This window comes from Larus michahellis, chromosome 15 (genome assembly GCF_964199755.1).
Source record: "Larus michahellis chromosome 15, bLarMic1.1, whole genome shotgun sequence".
NCBI classification, from domain to species: Eukaryota; Metazoa; Chordata; class Aves; order Charadriiformes; family Laridae; genus Larus; species Larus michahellis.
Genome location: NC_133910.1, coordinates 3,343,223 through 3,363,383, shown reverse-complemented (window position 1 = coordinate 3,363,383; position 20,161 = coordinate 3,343,223). Strand labels below are relative to the sequence as shown.

General features: G+C 50.6%; 1 protein-coding gene across 5 annotated transcripts in view; it reads right to left on the bottom strand.

Moving 5' to 3' along the window:
- LOC141751466 (discoidin domain-containing receptor 2-like) overlaps positions 1-12,455 on the bottom strand; it is a 62,940-nt gene extending 50,485 nt beyond the window's left edge. For 2 of the 5 annotated variants that reach the window (XM_074608301.1, XM_074608295.1), the window contains exon 1: positions 12,268-12,455. The gene's annotated coding sequence lies outside the window, so the exon portion shown is untranslated. Of the gene's footprint in view, positions 1-7,566; positions 7,674-12,058; positions 12,177-12,267 lie in introns of those variants that run through there. The other 3 variants (XM_074608297.1, XM_074608300.1, XM_074608299.1) reach the window with 3 other exon arrangements.
- Positions 12,456-20,161: the final 7,706 nt, after the last annotated feature.

Below are 20,161 nucleotides of genomic sequence, written 5' to 3'. Positions count from 1 at the left end.
CTAAAACAAGCACAGCCTGCACTCCAGCCATGGGACAGAGACATCCTCATGCCCCCAGCAGATAAAGTTCCCCAGCTGAGCCAAGCTCCTTGTTTCTCGGTGCATAGGCAGCTGCTCAGCAAAGCCCTGTCCGGCTGGGACACGGGAACAGAGGAGGCCTCAGCACCGCTTTGCCGCCACGGCTCCCTCACCCAGGGACGAGAATGGCTGGGAAGGTTGTAATGGAGGAACAACTCTTCCCCAGCCCCTGAAATCTCACTCAGAGCTTTAATACTACCAGAAAAGATCCAAACAGCAGCAGCATCCCATTTGGCCTGTCCTTTAAACAATAGTTCCCAGCTGCTACATCGTGGGCTGCCTTAAAGATGGGGATGAGATGTAGAGAGAAAGAAAGTAGTACTTATACCCCCAGGACAGAGCAAGTGGAGCGAGAACAATTTAGCTTTAGTAGTTGTAATGACAAAGCCCCAGTGAACATGTCACCCAGCCGAGGAATGAACTCCTGGCACAGAGCAGTGCTCAGCAAAGACACACTTGTAAACACTCTCCCTGGCCATCTTTGCTGACGCAACTGTGAGAAAGGGGCAGAGAAAAGCATTATCTGCAAACAGACATCCCTCCCTATCCCTGGACACTGGGACCAGCCCAAGCATGACGTCTCCAGCCTTGCTCTTGTCTGCACAATGAGCCAAGGACCCACTGATGTCCTGCTACAGCAAGTGCTGCAGATGAGAACCCACCCCAAGGAAGGGCTCAACTCCCACAAGCCTCTGCTCTGGGCTTTTGACATCTAATCCCTACAAGCAGTTGATACATTTCAGCAGGCACAAGGCCTCTTTCAAAGCTGACCTTTCTTCTTGAAGCACTAGACAGTATCTAGTGTTCCGAGTGTTGTCCTCCACATGTTCCTCCCCCACCACTGCAGCGGGCCAGCATTTCCAGCCCTCCATCCCTGTAGTGAGGAAGGAAGGTGGCGTAAGGAGAGCTCTGACAGCAGAGCCGCACAGGTCCCAGGATTGCTGGGGACAAGCCCTGCTACCTCACCTGCAGCGATACATCTCCAAGCCTGTTCATCTCTCTGAGAAGTTTCCCAGGTGAATCTGTGTTGGGCATGTTTCACCTCAAAAACTACAAGCTGTGGGGACATGAGAAGACCAATGTCTGAGTATTCATTCCAAATCCAGCTCAGAGAGAAGCAAATCAGCTTCCTTCACTGGAGATTTTATTCCAGAGACACAGAGAACATGAGCAGAAAGCCAAAGCAAACCACAAGCACTGGCTATAAGCTTCAGCAAGGAGGAGCAGCACGTGGGAACGAAGAGACTGGGCACCAGCCATTTGCTTCCCCAGCAAGCGACACCGAATGGGCAGAGCTCAGCTTGTGGCAGCGATGCCGTTACAGCTCCTCTGCCTGCAGCGCACAAAGACAGACCCTTGCAAAAATAAGCAGTGCATGGAAGAACTGGTAGGAAAACAAGAGCTGTCAGCCAGAGTCATCCTCTCGCAGACATCCCTGAATCCCCGTACAGCTGTTGCTCCAGGACCCTCCGGCCACACAGTCCCAAACCTGACCTCTGCACTTTTGGCCCAAGCTAGCACCCAGAGAGCAGCTGACAAGAGTAATCACCACATTTCTGCGATTCCTCAGCAAGGACTACCATGTTCAAATAGCACGAAGACTGCAGAAACCCATGCTCCCAGCCCTTTTCACTGTCTCTGGTACGGAAACAAATGGCAGGAGGGTGCTCTTGGGTGTGCAGTTCAGACGGGTGGGGTACCAAAGGGCCCCTCCACACAGTTCGAGCAAGAACTCCTAACCTGCCCAAGGACACTGCTGCTCACTCCACGCCACCGGGATCATCTGACCCAGCAGGTGGTTTGCACTGCAACAGGAACACAACACGAATCTCCAGCACAGAAGGCAGTGCCAAGCAAGATCACGACCAGCCCACAAGAGCTCTTTTTAGTGCCGACGAAGCACGCAAACCATTCCTGAATCTCCCCGTTATACGAGGGGATGCCGAGTCCAGGGATGCAGCCAGATGTCAGTCTAGCAGCAACAAGGCCTTGGCTAGGGAAGCTTCCACCTCCTCAGCAGCTCCTTGCATCTCAGCCATTTCCCTTCCAAGCAAGGCCTCCTGGCCTAAGGAAGCATAAGGGTGTTGCAATCTGCAGCTTTGTCTGAAGAAATCCAGCCCAGCCCAGACGCAGCAGCAGGCCTCTGGTCTGGCCTGACTACGTGCCATTCACGGACACCCACCGCGTCCAGAAGCTTGTGGCATTTCTGAAGGCAAGTTTACTTCTCAGATGTAGAGAGCTGTTCTGCTGCCATTAGCGCTCAGGACCACGGTAGGCAGCTTAGATGTGCGCTCCAACAGGCACGCTCATCTTATGACCCCGTATTTTTTCTGAAAAAAATTGCAGCAGACTCTGGGGAAAACCCTCTCCTCCCATTGCGAGGGGCTGAGGAGGGTAGATAAAAGGCAACTGCATGCCTTGTGTATGTGTGGCCTCAGCCTGGGCGCACAGCTGGCCGACACCGAGCCCACACTCAGCCTCGGGGCAAGGGATGCTCGCAGTGCTCATCCCGCGCCTCCCAACAAGCCGAGCTCCTATCTGGGCAAACGCCATGGCTAATACCGAGGGGAGAACCCACATGTGCTCATTCCAACAACAGGACACGTCCTACAAGCGCTGCTTCACCTGTAATAGCCCGTGCAAACACGAGAAAACCACTTTAACAGGATCCCTGCCTTTTCCTGCAGAAACAGCACTAGGGTCTGCTCATATTTCCCATACTAGCACGGAAAAGACAGAAGGATTCAGATACATTACACATTACATTATTAGCCCTACTGGGACATTTCCTAACAGTTCACTTAAATGTTTTTAAGCCTGCAGGATGAGGTAATTCAAACCTAAATGCATAACCTACACTATAAGGTGGTTCACTAGGTATAGCTCTCAAGCAAAAGCAAACAAAAGCTGATCCGGCATGGTACACTGCTCCATCCCTGGACGTTTTCAAGACTTGGCTAGACAAAGCCATGGCTGAGGCGATCACATGCTGGAGACAGTCCCACTTCAGGCAGGAGGTCAGCCTGAAGACCTCCAGATGTCCCTTCCAACCAGTATTTCCATCATTCTGCGATAGCAAATGAGAAGAGGCAGAGTAATTATTGCCAACAGTTTTATGAAAGACTCACATCAAGTTTCTCTGAAGAGATCTTTCTAGATTATATGAAAAGCTTGGCTAACAAAGATGTCGGCACTGACACAATCAGGGCTAATTCTGTACTGGCAAGGATACTGGAGTACCAGTAACGTGCCTTGATGTATTGCACAGGTCTCAAACAGGGTCAGTACACTGTGTCAGACTGTCCTTGCGCAAATTAACACCTGCCATAAGAGATTTCTTTTTAGCATTCAACTTCAGCTGTGTGTTCAAATACAAAAGCTTGCAATAATTCCAAGAATACAGGTTAAAAGCAAGACAGCCAATAGCTCTCAAGATGTTAGCAACAACTAGAAAAATCATTTCCCACTGAAAGTGTTTACTCTAGGGAGGTCCCAGAAGCACTGCTGCTACTTGGTGTCCTTCCAGTGCTGGGATGATGCCAAAAAATGCTGTCGCAGAGACTGAACCACATCTTCTCACTGGTGGGTTCAGTCCTCGGGAAAAAGGCAGCGTGTCTACATGAGGTGTTCTGCCTCCAGTGTGATGGGGAAGCAGAAGAGAGTCTTTCCAGCCACCAGAGAGACTGCTGCCATCAGTGCCGTTCCTCCCAGCTATATGCCCATGGTGCCACCAGGACTGACCCATGGGATCTCAACATGGCACTGGCCAGCAAAGCTCATTTTCTCAGGGTAAAGCCCCACCCAGGTGGCCCCAAAACATGAAAGAAAAATATAAGATCACTACTAGCTAAACACATAGACGGCATCAAACTGATGGAAAGAGGAAGGATACTTTGGGAATTTGGGTTATTTGAATAATACCCATCACAATCCAGACAAATGCAAAACACATGCACTTAAAAGCAAAGTCCATGAGATTAATTTACAGCGTTGGGACCCTTGTCCAGGGAAACAGTGAGGGAGCTCACTGCACGGCTAGCTCTGCTAGTCTGACTTGTTCTCTTCAGCAGCTGAATCATAGCGCACATGGCCAACACCTCATCCCAGACAATAACATGGCGTTGGAGGCTCTGCTGCACATGTTCTCACAAGCACCCCCAGCTCAGCTCCACTATAAATGTAGAAATGAAAGATAAACATTCCCGGAAGATCACATTACCCAGCATGAAGATGTGACAGCTTGTCAAGAACAGAAGAAACAGCCTTGAGCTTAGTCAAAAGCACTCATCATAGGCTGACATTTTCATACTGGAGAATACTAGTACTGCAGCTATTTCTGCTACAGGTTTGGTGGTTTGGGGTTGGTTGTTAGTTTTCTTTTTTTTTTTTTTCACTTTTTGACAGGCAGAAGCAAACGAGCACAAGTGAAATAACACTGTGAAATACAGACAGACAACAAAACTTGATGCTAATTTAGCTTTCCATAAGAAGGCAACATGAATGCCTGATACCACTACCAAATGATCGTGCAACAAAAACATGCCCAGACTCTCATCCTTCAAGGGAAAAGAGCTGCAAATGCAGCGTGCTCTGCAGGCTCCGTCTCTGTATTTGCTCGTTCTTCAGCAGCTCTTCATTATTGATGGGTGGGACTTTTTTTACACCTTAAATGCTATTCCCAGAGAAACTGAACTAACTTCTCATTTTCACTGCATAAATTCATCTGGTTGGAAGAAAATACCCCGCCCTATTCTTCTGGCCTCCAAATTGCAGCTGGCAGACTCAGGACCTACGACAGTCCTGGGGAAGAAACACAACTGTTTACTTTGTTTGTCTGTCCCTCCTCTTGTCCTCTGGCCCTCTCCTCCATCCCCCACGGCACATATGAGCTGATCGTCTCCCTACTGTCTCCTGACAGGAGCTGACTTGTTTCAGGTTCATCAGGCACCGGAGCTCCGCACTGCAGAGCTCTGCGGACAGATTTGGGCACAGTACCCAAGCATCAAGAAAGGAAAGTCAAATCAGGTCAGGAGAGCATCATCCATGCTGGGAGCCCTTCCAAGCAAACACCCAGAGAGCTGCTGCATTAGGAGCGGACAGGCCCCAAATCCAAATTTTGGAACAACTCCACCCAGTTTAATTCCTTGCTCATGCATTCTGCAAGCATTAGTTCTGAGTGGGCTGGTGTTTTAACAGCTCCATACTTGAAGCTTCATGGACAAAACAAGGTTTAGGCAGCACTCTTCACGGTACAGATCATCACCTCCCATGTGTACGCACTGCTCGACGCAGCCAGTGGCCCCGGGATGATCATCAGCCAGTCTCCAGGTGGACAGACAGCCCGTCAGCAGACCCAGCAGGATCCCATCCAGGAGCAGCACAACATACAAAATGGTTGAGCTGCTACAAAAAAATATACAACCTCACTACAATGAGTCAGGGCAAAAAGTATTTTACCAGTCCTTGTCATTAAAAGAAGGATCCTGTGGTTATTAGCCAGTGAGTAAGGGCACAGAACCAAAGCAACTTATGTTTACAACTATTTTATCTCAGGAATAAAATAATATGACAAAGAAAGTAGATATTTTAACTTGCATTGTACTAGACACTCACAGGGATGCCAAACAAAGTTTGACGAGCCTGCATATAGGTGATTTTCACTTTCGTGTGCCTGACTTTCCACCTCTATAAAACGCCTGTGTGAAGTTATGCATTGGAAAGAGCTTCTGATGAAGTCCCATGGAGCAGACACGCGTAAGTGACAGGCAGCATAGAGACAGGGGAAAAATCACCAGCAAGCTCACAGGAGTGACCCACAGAAGAAGCCACCCCTACAGGCAGAAGAATGTTGATGTGGAGTGATAGGAGAATTTAATGCATTTTGCTTTATACATTCCTGTCTTCAAGTTACATAAAATGTTGGCAGATTTCAGGTTTGGGATGTGAAATTTTCCCTGCCCACCCTGACTCCAATTTTTTTTTTTTTTTTTTTTTTAAAGAGAGATTGGGAACAAGTGGCTCCTATTTCCATAATCAATATTAGTGAAACTCCCCACCACACCCCAAATCTATTTTTGCATAACTAATGCCTTTTTGATTTGGAACACATAATTTTAGGCACAAAGAGACCCTGGCACCCGAAAGGTGTCTTTCCACCTTGCCTGTGAGAACAGGTTGTACTTTAAAGCTACTGGCAACAAAACCTTTTAGCTTGCTCCCCCTATGCTGGGAACACCACCCAATGTCACCTTTGAATAGCTTTGCTTAATTTTCAACATTCTTAAATGATGGCTGTGATTATTTTGGAAGAAGCAGCCTTTCTATTAAGGACACCTTAACCCACTTGCCATGGAAGGAAATGGAGAACAGCATCCCTTTTGAGAAGGGCTAGAGATTGGGATCTTTCCTCTGCAGCAGAACATTAACATCAAGCCTTCCCCGCTCAGAATGTTCTCATGCATTAACAGCAAAAGCATCATCAATTCTACATAAATTCCTTCGCTGAAGCCAGCAGAAAAACGTCTGTGGAATTAAGGCAGATGAGAGCCTTTCCTCGCTTGGGCTTATCCCAACACCACACACACTAAAGAGAGAAACAGAGCTAAGCAAAGATGAAATACTTCCTTGCTATCTCCTGTTGCTGTCCAAGCAACAGGACCCAGCACTTGAAAGCATCCCTTGGTATTCTTTATATTCAGAAAGCTCTTCTTGGAGCACAAAGCTGCCCTGAAGACAGATGCTTTCACAGTCTCTAGTGTTTTGTATGTGCCATGAGGACACTGGGCATGTGACTTGTGTGTTAAAACTTTCTGGCTCACCAGTTTAAGTTCAGATTCTTTCCCTGCAAAACACACTGCATGATCTCATCTGCAAGCAATCAGCCTGAGAAATCAGCTTGTTAAAGGAAGCTTCTAGGAAAGGAGAGATGTCTCTGGAGAATTTGGGGGCCTATATAATTTTAACCAGTTTGTTAAGCCCCAGCTGCTCTTCTCCCCATTGGGGTCATACAACCAAGAAACCATTTCTCCTCCCACACAACTCCAGACAGCAGAACAGTTTGCCAACACCTAACTGGAGCATCACGTTTTCATTCTCCACAGTCTGAAAGCACTCACATTTTCATGCAAACTCATTTTAAGTAGGCGCTGGAAGAGTGCAAGAACAAACTCAGAGCTACAAGTCAAGTAGCATCCGGAAAAGCAATCCATTAAACATGCAACAGTGGTGACCTGAATGCATCCAGAAAAGCAATCCCTTAAACGTGCAATGGTGGTGACCTGAATGCCTAGGACAGAATATTTTCTTCATTTCTGGATATGTATTTCAGCATTTCCCCGCAATTATCACTTGGACCCTAGACACGCACCCAAAGAGAGGACTAACCAGTACAGTGGGAGCTCTGAAGAGGAGTAAGGGAACAGGTAATAAGCTCCCTGGAAAGCCAGCTCTACCCTGAGATTGCTTAAAGTGATGGAACAGAATTTTTACCTAAATTCCTGGTGATGCCGCAGGAGCATCCAGAAGCCCTACACTCCTCCCCGTGCTACTTCCCCACAAGGCAACGTCTTTTTCTTCCTGCTGAAAGCCTTGGGGAAGCACGAGCACAGCAAAGAGTGTAAGAAATGAAAAGCAGCATTTCATTCCCAGATCACGCTCTCAGTTTGTCTTTGCAGGGCCAGCTGCACCTGGTTCCTTTACAAGGAGCACTGTGGGGAGCAGAACAAGCAGAGCCACTCTTGTGCCCACAAATTGGGTCACATCTGCCTCCCCTGAGGCTTACGAAGAAGGACCACCACTCTCGCACCCCAAACGGGAGGAGGGGAAGATAAGATCCCAATCCTGCCTTTCTTCACATTCTCCCAAGAAAGCTGTCCCACCGTGCCTCAGCTGCTCCCAGCAGCATCTCCCAGGCAACCCTTTCTCAGCTGCCCCTAGTTGCTCATTCAAGTACTTTGAAAGACACTGCTTAAAATTCTTGCACAGAAATCACTGTTCAGTGTTCAACACAGCATACAGAAAGTAGGGGGAAGAAAAAAAAAAAAGGCAAAATAAAAGCTAGCCTGTCTCTGACAAAAGAGATCAGGCAGACTGACCCCTTGGCTCTTCCCAGCCATGGATTATTCCCAGTGAAGTGATTATTCACCACTTCCAACACCTATTTTCAGTTCAACTTCCAAAGTAACTGTTAGGAAACAAACAGAAGGAATCAGAGATCAGAGTAGAAAGGCAACACACATTTATCACCATGAGAGCAGAGACCAAGTTAACTGCACGGGGTCCTCCCTCAGTTTGTCTCTTAACTAAAGCTACTTATTACTTTTTTAAAAGATTACCTACACCTCAACCCACAGCTCTCGAAACCACTATGAGAATCACTACGAGGGACTTTGCCCTGTACAATGCAGGATGACGGAGTCATGTTGAAACTGTTTTGGTCAACAGTGACACCTTCTAGCTCCAAATGCGACTCTGAACCTCACAGCAATTAGAAATATTGCCCTAAAGAAACATTTTGCTCTCTGCTCTGCAAACACTCAGGCTAAACAAAATGCTATGAGAAAAGAGACTCCTTCAAGCTTTTTACTCCCTAGCCACGTTCCTAATTTTACAAGACTAAGAGCAGACACCCCCCCAAACATATGTCAGTAAAATCAAGGTACAGGACAACCGCCCCCAAATCCCTGGGAAACTACATCTCAGAAAATTCAAAGCATAAAAGGGGGACAATATTGAAGGGCTCAGCTGTTACCTCCGATGGTGCAGCTTCTCAACCAAATCATGAAGGGGAAGAAGAAAAAGGAGACTTTCCAGCTCAAGTTCCAACTCCTTTTTAAAAATCAGTTTATAACCACTAAAATAAACACAGTAAGAACAACTGTGCAGTAACTGGGAACCTGCAAAAACAGCTGCAGTCTAAGAGCAACTCAGGCAATGTCTGGCAAACGCCAGCAGATACAAACGGCACAAGGGGATGGCAGGACATTTGGGGAATGAAACAGTGAATTTCCCCCACGGGCTCAAGTTGATCCAGCCAGGGTGTGCCGGGCAGAAGCAGCTATTCTCTCTGAACTGTTTACCACTGCAGTGAGCATTTGCTCCCTGTTAGATCTGCCTCTCTCCTAAATTCCCCTCTCCTCCTGGATGCCCAGGCCTCTCCCATGCCCCAAACAGCTCCGTGCTGTCTCAGCCCAGCCGAAAGCACCCCAGTGCACTCAGCTTGCCCCAGGGAGAGTTTCAGAGTGCAGCTGCACCATTCCCCAGGTACATCACCTGGGTGGGCAGGTCTGCTCTCTGCGCTGGTCTCCCATCAGTAGGGATGCTAGGCTGTTACTCTGTTACCCAAAAGCCTTCTCACGGGACATTGCTGGTCCCTCCAGGACACAGACTCTGACTGCAGCCACACTCCCCAGGAAACAACCACCTCGAAGGGAAGGGCAGGAAACCCTGCAGAGCATTCCAGGGCCCCAGTTCTTGAATATTTCAACCGTTTAGAAGTCAGTCTAGGACATCTTCAGGAGAACAGCAGCAACCAGCAATTACATCAGATGGTGCAGAACTTCAGCAGCAAGTAGCACCTCTGAAGAAAAGCCACCCAGAGTCCTGCTGCCATTTCACCTTTGGATTCCAGCCGAGATAACATCCCAGCATTTGGACAGTTGGGAGACTTTCTGCCACTTTCTCCTCAGGACTATTTAGAACTGGAAGACCCAAATCTCCACTCAGTGCTATCCAAAGAGCTACCTCAAGCCTCAGTAGACAGCTTTGAACATCCTCCTTCACTGCAAAGTTGACAGTTTTCAATTACATCCATTTCTAGTTGTTCTTGGCTCTCCCTCCCTCACCACAGACCTGTGCCCTCCACAGCCAGGCTTGTCACTGCGCACAAAAACCAAATTCAGTAAAGATGCAACAAATAATATCTTCCTGAACAGTGAATTGGATGAGAAAGATGAAAGTTCCTGGGATAGGCAAGGAGCCAGCTCTGGGGGAAGAAGCAGGTCACCTGGGCAATTCACAGGGGAGGAAGAGGACAGGGAGCCTCGGGGCCTGGCATGGACCACTCCTGAATGTTTAAGGTGCTGCAATTTTCAAACTGTAGCCTACAACCATCAGAAGGTCACGGATCACTTGCTGGCAGCTAAAGAAAGCTCACGTGCCCCGACATCTGCCCAGGGGACATGCACACACGTGGGTAATAGATTTCGGTCTTCTTAAAACACAATTACTTTCCTCAATTATACACCAGAGGCCAGAACCCGCAGGGTGAGCAAGCCACGAGAGGCATGGTGGGTAATTCACAAAGAGCTTCTCTTGATTTCGACAGCCCACATTACCCAGACAATCAACTAAACGGACATTGGAGCCTTTCTAATTTTACGGTCCACAGAGAGAAGGCAGGAACGGCTGATGGAAGAGCAGCAAGGCCTCTCTGCCCACACACACCACTACTTCTGGCTCCACAACTACAGAATCGCTGCTACATTTTTTTTAAAAGAACTTTTTTTTTTTTCAATGGAGTCAGTTGAAGAGGAAAAGAAGAGCTCGGCATTTTTAAACTGAAGTGTTTCAAAGTGTTGGTTTATCTTTCAACCTCAAAGGAAGAGAAATATAAGTGAAACAAAAATCTCAGTCACTCCCTCGTAACATTTTTCCCTTCCTGCCTCCAACAAAGCAAAGAACCCTGAGCTCCACTTGATCACTTTTTCTTTTCTTTCTTCTTCCCCTTTTGCTTACAGGATTCCACTAGAGACACTGGCGTGAAATAGTCCCAGATTCTGATATTTTATCTTTTCCCAATTCCCCCCCCACACACACATTAAAGAACATTTAGAAGCTAGACTGCCCAAAGAAACAGAAAGCGAGTGGATCCAGCACAAAAAGGAATAAAGGGAAAAGCACCAACAAACAAGAAATTGAAATACTGAGTATAAACCAGAAAAAGCCAAAATAAAAGTTTAAAAGCAAAGTTTTCCCACAGCGGTCTGCTTAAGAAAAAACAACTGAAAGCTCTTTCTTTCATAAAGGGAAAAAACACCAAGCAAATGAAACCATCAGCCACCACAAGAGCCTAACTCTCAAGCTTGTGAGGAAAAAGCGGATTCAGGACAGGACCGTAGCTGACACTGCCGTTCCACCTGGCAGCAGGGCAGCTTACTCCCTCCTGCCCGCTTACTCCTACCTCGCGCAGCCCCAGCAGCTGCTGGTATGGCCACAAAGGACCGGCCCGAAACCTGATCCAGCTGCAGGAAAGAAAAAGAACACCAAAAAGGCCCGGTGTGTTTGCAGCTGGCAGCAATCCCTGCCCTGGGTCGGTGCCTGGCCCCTGTGACCGAGGTGCCAGCAGCTGGGCAGGGATAACCCGCGCGGCACTGAAAAGGCAAAACCCAGCATCACCTTCTACCTGCGGAGAAATCCCTGCGTGAGGGGAACAGTGCGGGAGCCTGCTCCAGACGATAGCAGGGAAAAGGCCTAACAAAGAAAGTAAACCCCGTCAGGACTGCTGGCAGCGCTAATTAAAAATATCTCCCACTGCACATTACTGCCTTAAAACTCTGAGCTGGACAGGGTGCTGGGCCATCTTGTCTAGACCACGCTTTTGCCAAGAAAGGCTGGACAAGATGATCCTTGAGGTCCCTTCCAACCTGGTGTTCTAGGAGTGATTCTATGATTAAAACACTGAACTGTCCAGAACAGCATTTCAACAACCCTACGGGCTCTTGCACACACGAGTGAGTAAACCCAAGCGTTGCAACTCGCGGCGGTGAGCGCAGCCACGGGCGGAGCGGGGTGCCCCGCTTTGGGGGACGCTCCCCAGCCCTGTCCCTCCTTCGCCGAGCGGCCCCTGCCCACCCCGGGCCGCAGGAGCCGGGGGCGGCCCGGCCGCAGGGGCTAGCGGCGCCTAGGCCCCAGGGACCCCACCGAGCCCCCCTCGCTCTGTCTCCGACCCGCCCGGGAAGGCCGAAAGCCCCGCCGGGGTTACCGAAAGGCGGCTCCGACCTCCTCCCGCACCTGCGCCCGCCCGCGGCGGCCGAGCGCCGGGCACAACCGCGGCGGCCCCGCCGCCCCCGGCCCCGCCGCGCCGCCGGCCGGGCCCGCGGGCACCCGGCGGGGCGGGGCCGCCGCCCCGGGCAGCGCCTCCCCCGGTGGCGGTGGCGAGCGGGGTGGGGCCGAGCAAGTCGCCGCGCTTACCTGAGGGACCGAGCGGCAGCGGCGGGCGCGGGCGGGCGCGCTGCATCACGGCCCCCTTCCGGCCGCCGGGCGGGCGAGGGCGGGGGCGGCCGCGGCCTCGCCGCTCTTAAAGCGACAGCTCCGGGGCGGCAGGGGGACGGGGGCGGTGGGGCGCGGCGCTGCCGGCCGCGCTGTGGGGAGGCCGCCGCTGCGGGTCCCGCCGGGCGGCGTCGCTATGGCAACGCGGCGCGGAGGGTGGGAGGCGCGGCTCCCCGGCGCTGGGCCGGGCCGAGCGGCCTGTGCCAGCGCCAGAGCCGTGTCCCCGGTGTGCATGAGGGCCCCTCCATGTCCCCTGCGTGCCTCAGGGCGCTGCTGTGTCCCTCTGTGATCAGGGCTGAGTCATGTACCTGTGTCCCTCGTGTGCCTCAGAGCCCCGCCATGTCCCCTGTGTGCCTCAGGGCACTGCTATGTCCCTCTGTGCTCAGGGCTGGGTCATGTTCCCGTGCCCCCTGTGTGCCTCAGGGCACTACGTCTCTGTGTGCCTCAGGGCCCCGCCACGTCCCCGAGTTTGTGTGCCTCGGCCTGTACCCCCCACATGCCCTAGGGCCCCACCATGTCCCTCTGTGCTCAGGGCTGTCATGTTCTTGTGTCCCCCTGGTACCACAGGGCCCCACCATGTTCCCAGGTGACCCCACATGCTTCAGGGCGGTGCTGTGTCCCCATGTCCCCTGGCGTACCTCATGGCCCTGCCACATTCCCAGGTTACCTCACACACCTCAGGGCCCCGCCATGTCCCTGTGTGCTCCAGGCTGAGCCGTGTCCCCATGTGCCTCACCACCCCGCCGTGTCCTCATGTCCCACAGGGCCCCGCCTTGTTCCCAGGTGACCCCACGTCTCTCAGGGCCGTGCTGTGTCCCCATGTCCCCTGGTGTACCTCGTGGCCCTGCCACGTTCCCGGGTTACCTTCATGCACCTCAAAGCCCTGCGTGTCCCCCTGATCCGCCCTGTACCTCAGGCTGCCACCATGTTCCAGGGCCACCACTGCCCACTCCATGCTCCCCATTTACGGCCACCTACCCCAGGACCCTGCCACGTCCCCTAGGGTACCATCACGGTGCCAGTGGGTCCCTCCCCGCCACCCCCAGCACCGTCCCAGAGCCAGTGCCCGTGCAGTGTGGCCGCAATGGCACTCGCCGTTGTTGGGCTGCCAGCCAGCACGTGATGGTGGTGGCCTTCAAGGATGCATGGAGGTGCAGTTACAACACCCTGTCCCACAACATGCCTCTTTTTAACAAACTTGACATCATTTCAGCTACTTTTTAGGATGATGTCAATGAAGACGGGCCCTTCCCCCGGGCTGTCCAGACACGTGGCCACAAACAAGCCTGAGAACATGAAGGCAAGTGAGAAACTGTCCTGAGCAGGAGGAAGGAAAGGAAGGAAAACTCTGGTTAACAGGGAAAGGTGTGCTCAGAGAAGATTTTTAATACACCAGGTGAATACATAGCCAAAACATTACACTAACGACCAGCTGGATAGAGCTACACAGTCTCTGGGTGTAAAGCAGATGGATGTTTTGAAGACATGGTTTAGGAGCAAGTAATGGTGAAGGACACTGCTTTGCTCCAGGAGGCAGAAACAATAAGTGTTAGGGTAATCCTGTGGTCCTTCTAATCAAACTTTCTGTAAAGAATTTTCACTCATATTTTGCACTGAGAAGGAACACAAATCAGTTTTCAATTTCATGTCTTCGAGCTCTGTTGAGTGGCTCTTTAATGTTGTGAGGCAAGGAGAGGCACAGACCCTGGTACGTCTTCACTAGATTGCTCATTGATTTATTGATTTCTTATAATTTCCCCTGATTTTTGTCTTCTTTCTAAGGCTTACGTACAGTAATTTTTTCAGGCTCCCCTTTTTCAGACATCCAGTTGTGCAATGGAGTGGTGCAGCACGTAATATCTAGGTGAGGCAGTGCAGCGAAAAAACATTTCAATATTTTCTCCATTACGTTCCTGAGACGCCATCAGTCCAACAGATGGGTTTAGAGTGAGCCAGAGGGTGAATAATATGCCTAATGAAAGCAGCTGTGTTTATAATTCCCATGGCACGCCTCCGCAGGGAGCAGCGTCAATGCCCCTTGTGTCACAGTGAGTAGAGGACATGTTGGTTCTTACATTTAGTGGAGGGTCGAAAAGCTGCTGCAGAGCTTTCTCTGCTAGAGACGTTATGGACAGCCTTCTGGAGACATTCCAAACCTGCCTGGACGCGTTCCTGTGCAACCTGCTCTAGGTGACCCTGCTCTGGCAGGGGGGTTGGACTAGATGATCTCCAGAGGTCCCTTCCAACACTATGATTCTACGATTCTATGATTCTATGATTCTTTCAGCTCCTTCAGAAAAAATACTGACCAGCTCTGTGTCTGCTCTGGATGAGCATGGGGGTCAAAAGGGTGTTCACGTTCTAGGATCAGGGAAATATGGCAAGAGGTTCCCCTTTAGGAGCATCTTTGGAGGGCTGCATCTCACAGTGTGCCTGGTCCTGGAGGACACATCTATAGTACTAAATTAAGCAGCTTCCTGGGACACTGCTGGGTACAGGAATGTGATCATGGGTAATGACATACTGCCAGAACAGTCCCTGGCCCGGATTTGGGGTGGTGCATCCGTCACGCTCCCCAGGGACCATTCCCAGACACGGAACATGGAGGGAAGGTCTCAGGGGCTGCTCCCAGCACACATCTGGATGCTGTTTGCCAAGAGATTTTACCAGTGGGGAGGTGTCCTGGAGCAAGGGACTCTGTGCCCAGCAGCAGGGCTGGGGGACTCCGAGCAGCAGGAAGGGTGGGCTGAGATGACCCAAGGAAACTTGGATAAGGAAAGAGGTTGGAAGGAGGGGTGGTATGGGGAAACAAGGGGCTGGGGCTGTAGCATGGACCTGGAAGGCTCTGGAGTGGACAGGGCAGGGAACTGGGAGCTCTAGGAGAAGAGTTGAGATATAGGATCTGGCCCAGAGACTTCAGGTGAGGGTGGAGGCCTCTGGGGAAATAAAGATGGGGTGCGAGGGACTCCCCTGCATAAAAGGCAGCTACTAGCAGGAGCCATAAGCCCTGCGCGGGATGGGAAATGCAAGCGCAGGGCTGGGTCCTGGCATGTCCCAGCTACAGATCCTGTCTGGATACGCTGCTCTGCCAACCACAGTGCAGTGCAGACATATTATCCCTCCGGCGTACCACAGGGCTCCCAAAGCCATCCCACCAGGCTGCCTCGTCCCCCACGAGCTCAGCTGGACCTGGTGCACGTATCTCTAAACGGCCTGGGAGTAGCTACAGCAGGACTGGGCGAGGGTCGGCAGCGCAACAGCACTCACAGCACCATGCTGAGAGCAGGGACGTGCGCTCCTAGCACCGTCCTTCACTCCTGCCTGCGGCCAGAGCTGGTCCTGTCCACCTTACACCCTGCCAAAGGCAGCTGTTGCAGCAAACGGGAATGTAACAGGCAGGAGTAGGGGCTGACCACTACATAAAACCACTAGACCATGCAAGAGACCTATTGCCACGGTCCTTTTTATATTTAGCTCATTCAAGCCACCAGGTCTGAAAAGAATTTTCTGTGGTTGCGTTGGTTTAGGCTGTCAGTGTCTGGCTTGGGTGTTGGTTGATGGTGGTCTCTGTTACGTCTGCATTACCATATACCTCAGCTCGCTGTCCTGCGCCATATGGAACAATAAAACTTCTCACCTGTAACACTCGATGGGATTTTTTTATATTGAAGGCATGTCTGTATATATTTTGCTGGGTTCTGCCCCAGCATGCTAGTTTATTTTGATAGATTTTGCTCTCCTACCACATCATCTCTCTGCAAGGTACCGACAGCATCCTCAGCAATTTCTTGTGTATGCGCCATTGCAGTGTCATATTTGGGTGTCTGAAACACTGCAGGCACTGCCTTCTGGGTCCTGCTCACATTCTGTCTCTGCTGCCCTCTCGTGATGCCTTTGGGATATGCTGGGCTTTGGGAAAGTCCTCCATCGCCAAGCTTACCATCAACTCTGAAAGAGTTCAGCACCAACACCACCGTTGTTGAAAGCTCTTTTTATTATCAACGATCTTTACAATTCCAGAATTGTACAAAACTCCACATTCAGTTATTCCTTGTGATCGCATGTCTTTCCCTGCCCACACGAGGCATGTAGAGCCCTTCTGAAGTGCTCATCCTTGACCACCACTCCCAGAAGTCATGTCCCAGCTGCTCCTGACTCCAGACAGCTCCTCGTCTGCACACAGACAGATTGCTCTTTTTTTTTTTTTTTTTTTTTTTTTTTCCCCTGTAGAAATTAAGTAGCTAAATTCTGTTAGCGATGCAGCTTTTTTGGCTACATTTTTTTCGACATAAGCAGGTCTCTCTAATTGCCGTGAGCTGCACCTCCCTGCTCTTCTCTGTTGTGGCCTGCAGTGCTGCACTTGGCTTTCCCACACCTCTTCTGCAATCACTGCATCTGCGATCCAGCTTCCTTCCATCCCTGGGTCACATGCAGCTGCTCTAGGTCATTACGAAACGTTTGAGTTCTGCTGTTATCAGGGCCTGAGGAACTAATTGCTGTTGCCATGAAAAGACCTGCTTTCTGAGACACGTTGCTCAGCGAACAGCTATGCGAGGCACACCAGCTGTCTGTCATCATGCGGCTTGGAAGAGATCTGAATTAAATCCCAGGCAAAGTGTAAGAGGTTGGCCAAGAAGATGGTGAAATCTCCATGCTTGGAGACTTTAAAAGCTGGGTCGGACACAGCCCTGAGCAACTTGGCAAAAGTTTGAAGCTGTTCTGCAGAGCGGAGGGTTGGACTGGAGACCTGAAGGGCAAAGCTGGGGGCTGCAAAGGCCTTTTGGGACTGACAGTCATGGGAGGGAGCCCTGACACATGAGATACATGAGGCTGGACCATGGGCCACGGCTTGGAGAAGGTTTTCCAGGTGGCCTTCCACCAGGCCTGGGCTCCCAGGCACGCTCCTCACAGAGTGCTGAGCTGGGGAAATCCCAGGCAGGCTTACTCAGACTTTCCTCAGGATGCCTAAATTAGGGCAGCTGAACCCCAGCCTCAGGGATTAGGTGATAAAGCAACCCAGGAAATTCAATAAGCTCAAAATACCATCCACTGAAAATCCTGGACTCTGTGTTTCTAGTAAGGAGCCACGAGTGGCTCTTTGCAATAAGCTCCATGGCTGGACAAGGAGCAAAAGCAGGTCCTGAGTCAGATTTCTTTATTCCTAACTCAGGCAGCCTTCTCGTGCCTGGGAGGCAGCAGCCCCGCTCTGAGCTGCACCTCGCTAGGTAGCCCCCAGACACCATCACATTCACTCTGTTCAAAAAAAACCTACAAACATACTGCCTCAGACCGGTGGCCAGCCCCATATTTCGTGCACACAACCACAAAGCACTGCTGAACTGCCAGTAACCCCCTGATAAACATAGAAATGGTGGAAGCGTTTGTTAGAAGGGACCGCTGGTGGTGTCTAGTTCAGCCTCCCTCTTGACCAACCCTCTTTCCCAGCGTATCCCATGGTTTCCTTTAGGAGCCTCCCGGCTTTTTCCCCAAAAAGATGTCTTAGCCCGGTGCTGGGGTTCATGTTGTGTCCCCTTGCCGTGCCTGACCCAGGTCCATGAACCCTCTCCCCATGCTGGGCACCAGCGTGTCGGTGTCTGGGTCCTGCTGTGGCTCTGACCCCACTATTCTTGCTGGTTGGACAGTTTTATTTCCCTAGGACGGTCAGCACTTTCCAGCACGTGGCAGGGTGAGAAAACTTAATTTTAAAATCTCAGATGAAACACGTTGTGAAAGTCTGATCTTAGCAATTTTATTCTTACAGTGTTACAGAGGCAGAAAAGCGCGCAGGACCTTTGCACTCTCATCACTTCCAGAGATGAGCTACTTTCTTCTAATTTGTGAGAACTGACTCTAAATTACAACATGCAAACGCAGGCACTGAAAAAAGTTATGCAACACTGACAGGTTAGCACAGTACAAACCCGACCCAGGAGTGTCCATCTAATTCCTGCAGCCTTTTTGTACGGCTCTTGGAAACCCTGATCGCTAATCGCAGTCACAAACGAATCAGCAGTAAAAACTGCAAGGCTCTTGCTGCAGCCCTGGGCTTTCTTCGATGCTCCTTCTGGCCACTGCTGGCCCCGTGTCACCATCCAGAGTCCTGGTGTCCCCTCAGAGGGGTGCAGGAGTTCACAGGCCACCTCTGCTGCTGATGGTGCTCCAGCAGCTGATGTCCAAGAGCAGCTTCTCACACACGGCTTAGTGCTCTGCACGGAAGAAACTGGTCAAGCATTGCCTGCAGAAGGCGTGCGGTTGTCTCCTTGCTTGTTGTGGCACATCTGCTGTGGTTTGCCTGACAGGTTGGTGCCCATAAGCTGATGAGAAAATGATTGCCGGGGCCTCCGAAACAGCTCTGTCTTCTCTGGAGCTGTTCCCCGCAGCCCCGAGCTGCGCAGCCGTCAGTGATGCTGGTGCACAGAGCGGCTGCTCTCTCAGGCTTTTCCCCCCAGCCAGCGTCTCTTGCTCAGGATACTCAGTTAAGACCTGCATGAGGATGATGCCAGCAAAGAAGAGCAGCCACCGCTTGACTAGGTCTTTCTCCTGACGTGGCAAATATTTTCTCACCTGGGCTGGGTACAGCACCTTCCTGGCTTTCCTGCTTCGCTTTGTTGGAAGGCCTGGAGGTCTTCCGACAGTTCGGACAGCAAACATCAGCCTGGGCAGGCTTTCTGAATTGGTTTTCAGCAGATCTGTGCTGGAGAAAATATTTTCTCTGGTGTAAGACAGCATGTCCTTAGCAGCCTGCCGGGGTAGCTCTGAAAGCTGGGAGAACTCTATGGAAATATCTCTTTGCTCAAAGATGGTTTCAGTTCAAAAAGCGGACTGATGAAATAATATTAAGAAATATTAGTAATAACGACAGCGCTTTTATTCAGCCTCGTTAAAGCAAAAAATGCAGAACCCCAGAGCTGAACTCTTGGAGTGATTTATGCGTCTTTCTGGGAAGCTCTTTGATTTCTCTCCCTACTCCTACCTGTGCTATAAATACTTGCTTTGATGAGTGAAGTTATGATGGGAGGAGCTCGGCTGACTCACAAACCGCTCTGGAATGTCTCTACCCCCAGCACCACGTATCTGCCCAGGGGCGCTTGATGCTAACAGGAGTGTAAGAGCACGCTTGAAATTTTCTCCTCCCCAATTCTCTTCTCCTTTATTACAGCTGTCTATCACAAAACTTCACCTCGAGACATTTCAGTGCTTTTGAGAGTGTATCCTTCATTAAAATTCACCTATTTATCTGCTATAAAGAACAGAAATGGAGTCCGTGGACAGGCACGCTCTGACCTTCCTCTCCTGCTTCCCAACCCAGCTGCCAGAATCTCTGGCCTTGAGCTGGAAGGATGGAGTGGGAGACCCCAGTTTCTGTTCTGACCCTGTACAATCTCAGCACTATGGCCCAGAAAATCAGCAACCTCAGCACTTGCTCTGGCAAGCTGAATCGCAGATATGCCCAGAAAAGGAAAACAACGCTCACGTTCAAATTCTTTGTGCCTAATGATGACTAAATAGAGCCTGAAAGGGCTGAGTGCCCACAAATCTGCTGGAGAGGTCTTCAGCTCCCTGGGATTTTTCTAGTGAATTTAGAAGCTTTAGCTGCAAAATTCACACATCTTTCTTTGTCAGTGTGGGGCACATCACACCTGCACCAAACAGGTAGGAATGAAAGATGGACTTCTGTAAAAAGGCCTTGGGCAACCAGGTCTGGATAGCTAATGTTAAATCAAATATAACTTGATCTCTCCTAAGTCGTCCCAGGCAGTCTTTACCCACCACAAAGAAGCAAAGGGCAAAAATTCAAATTTTAAAACTATTCTTT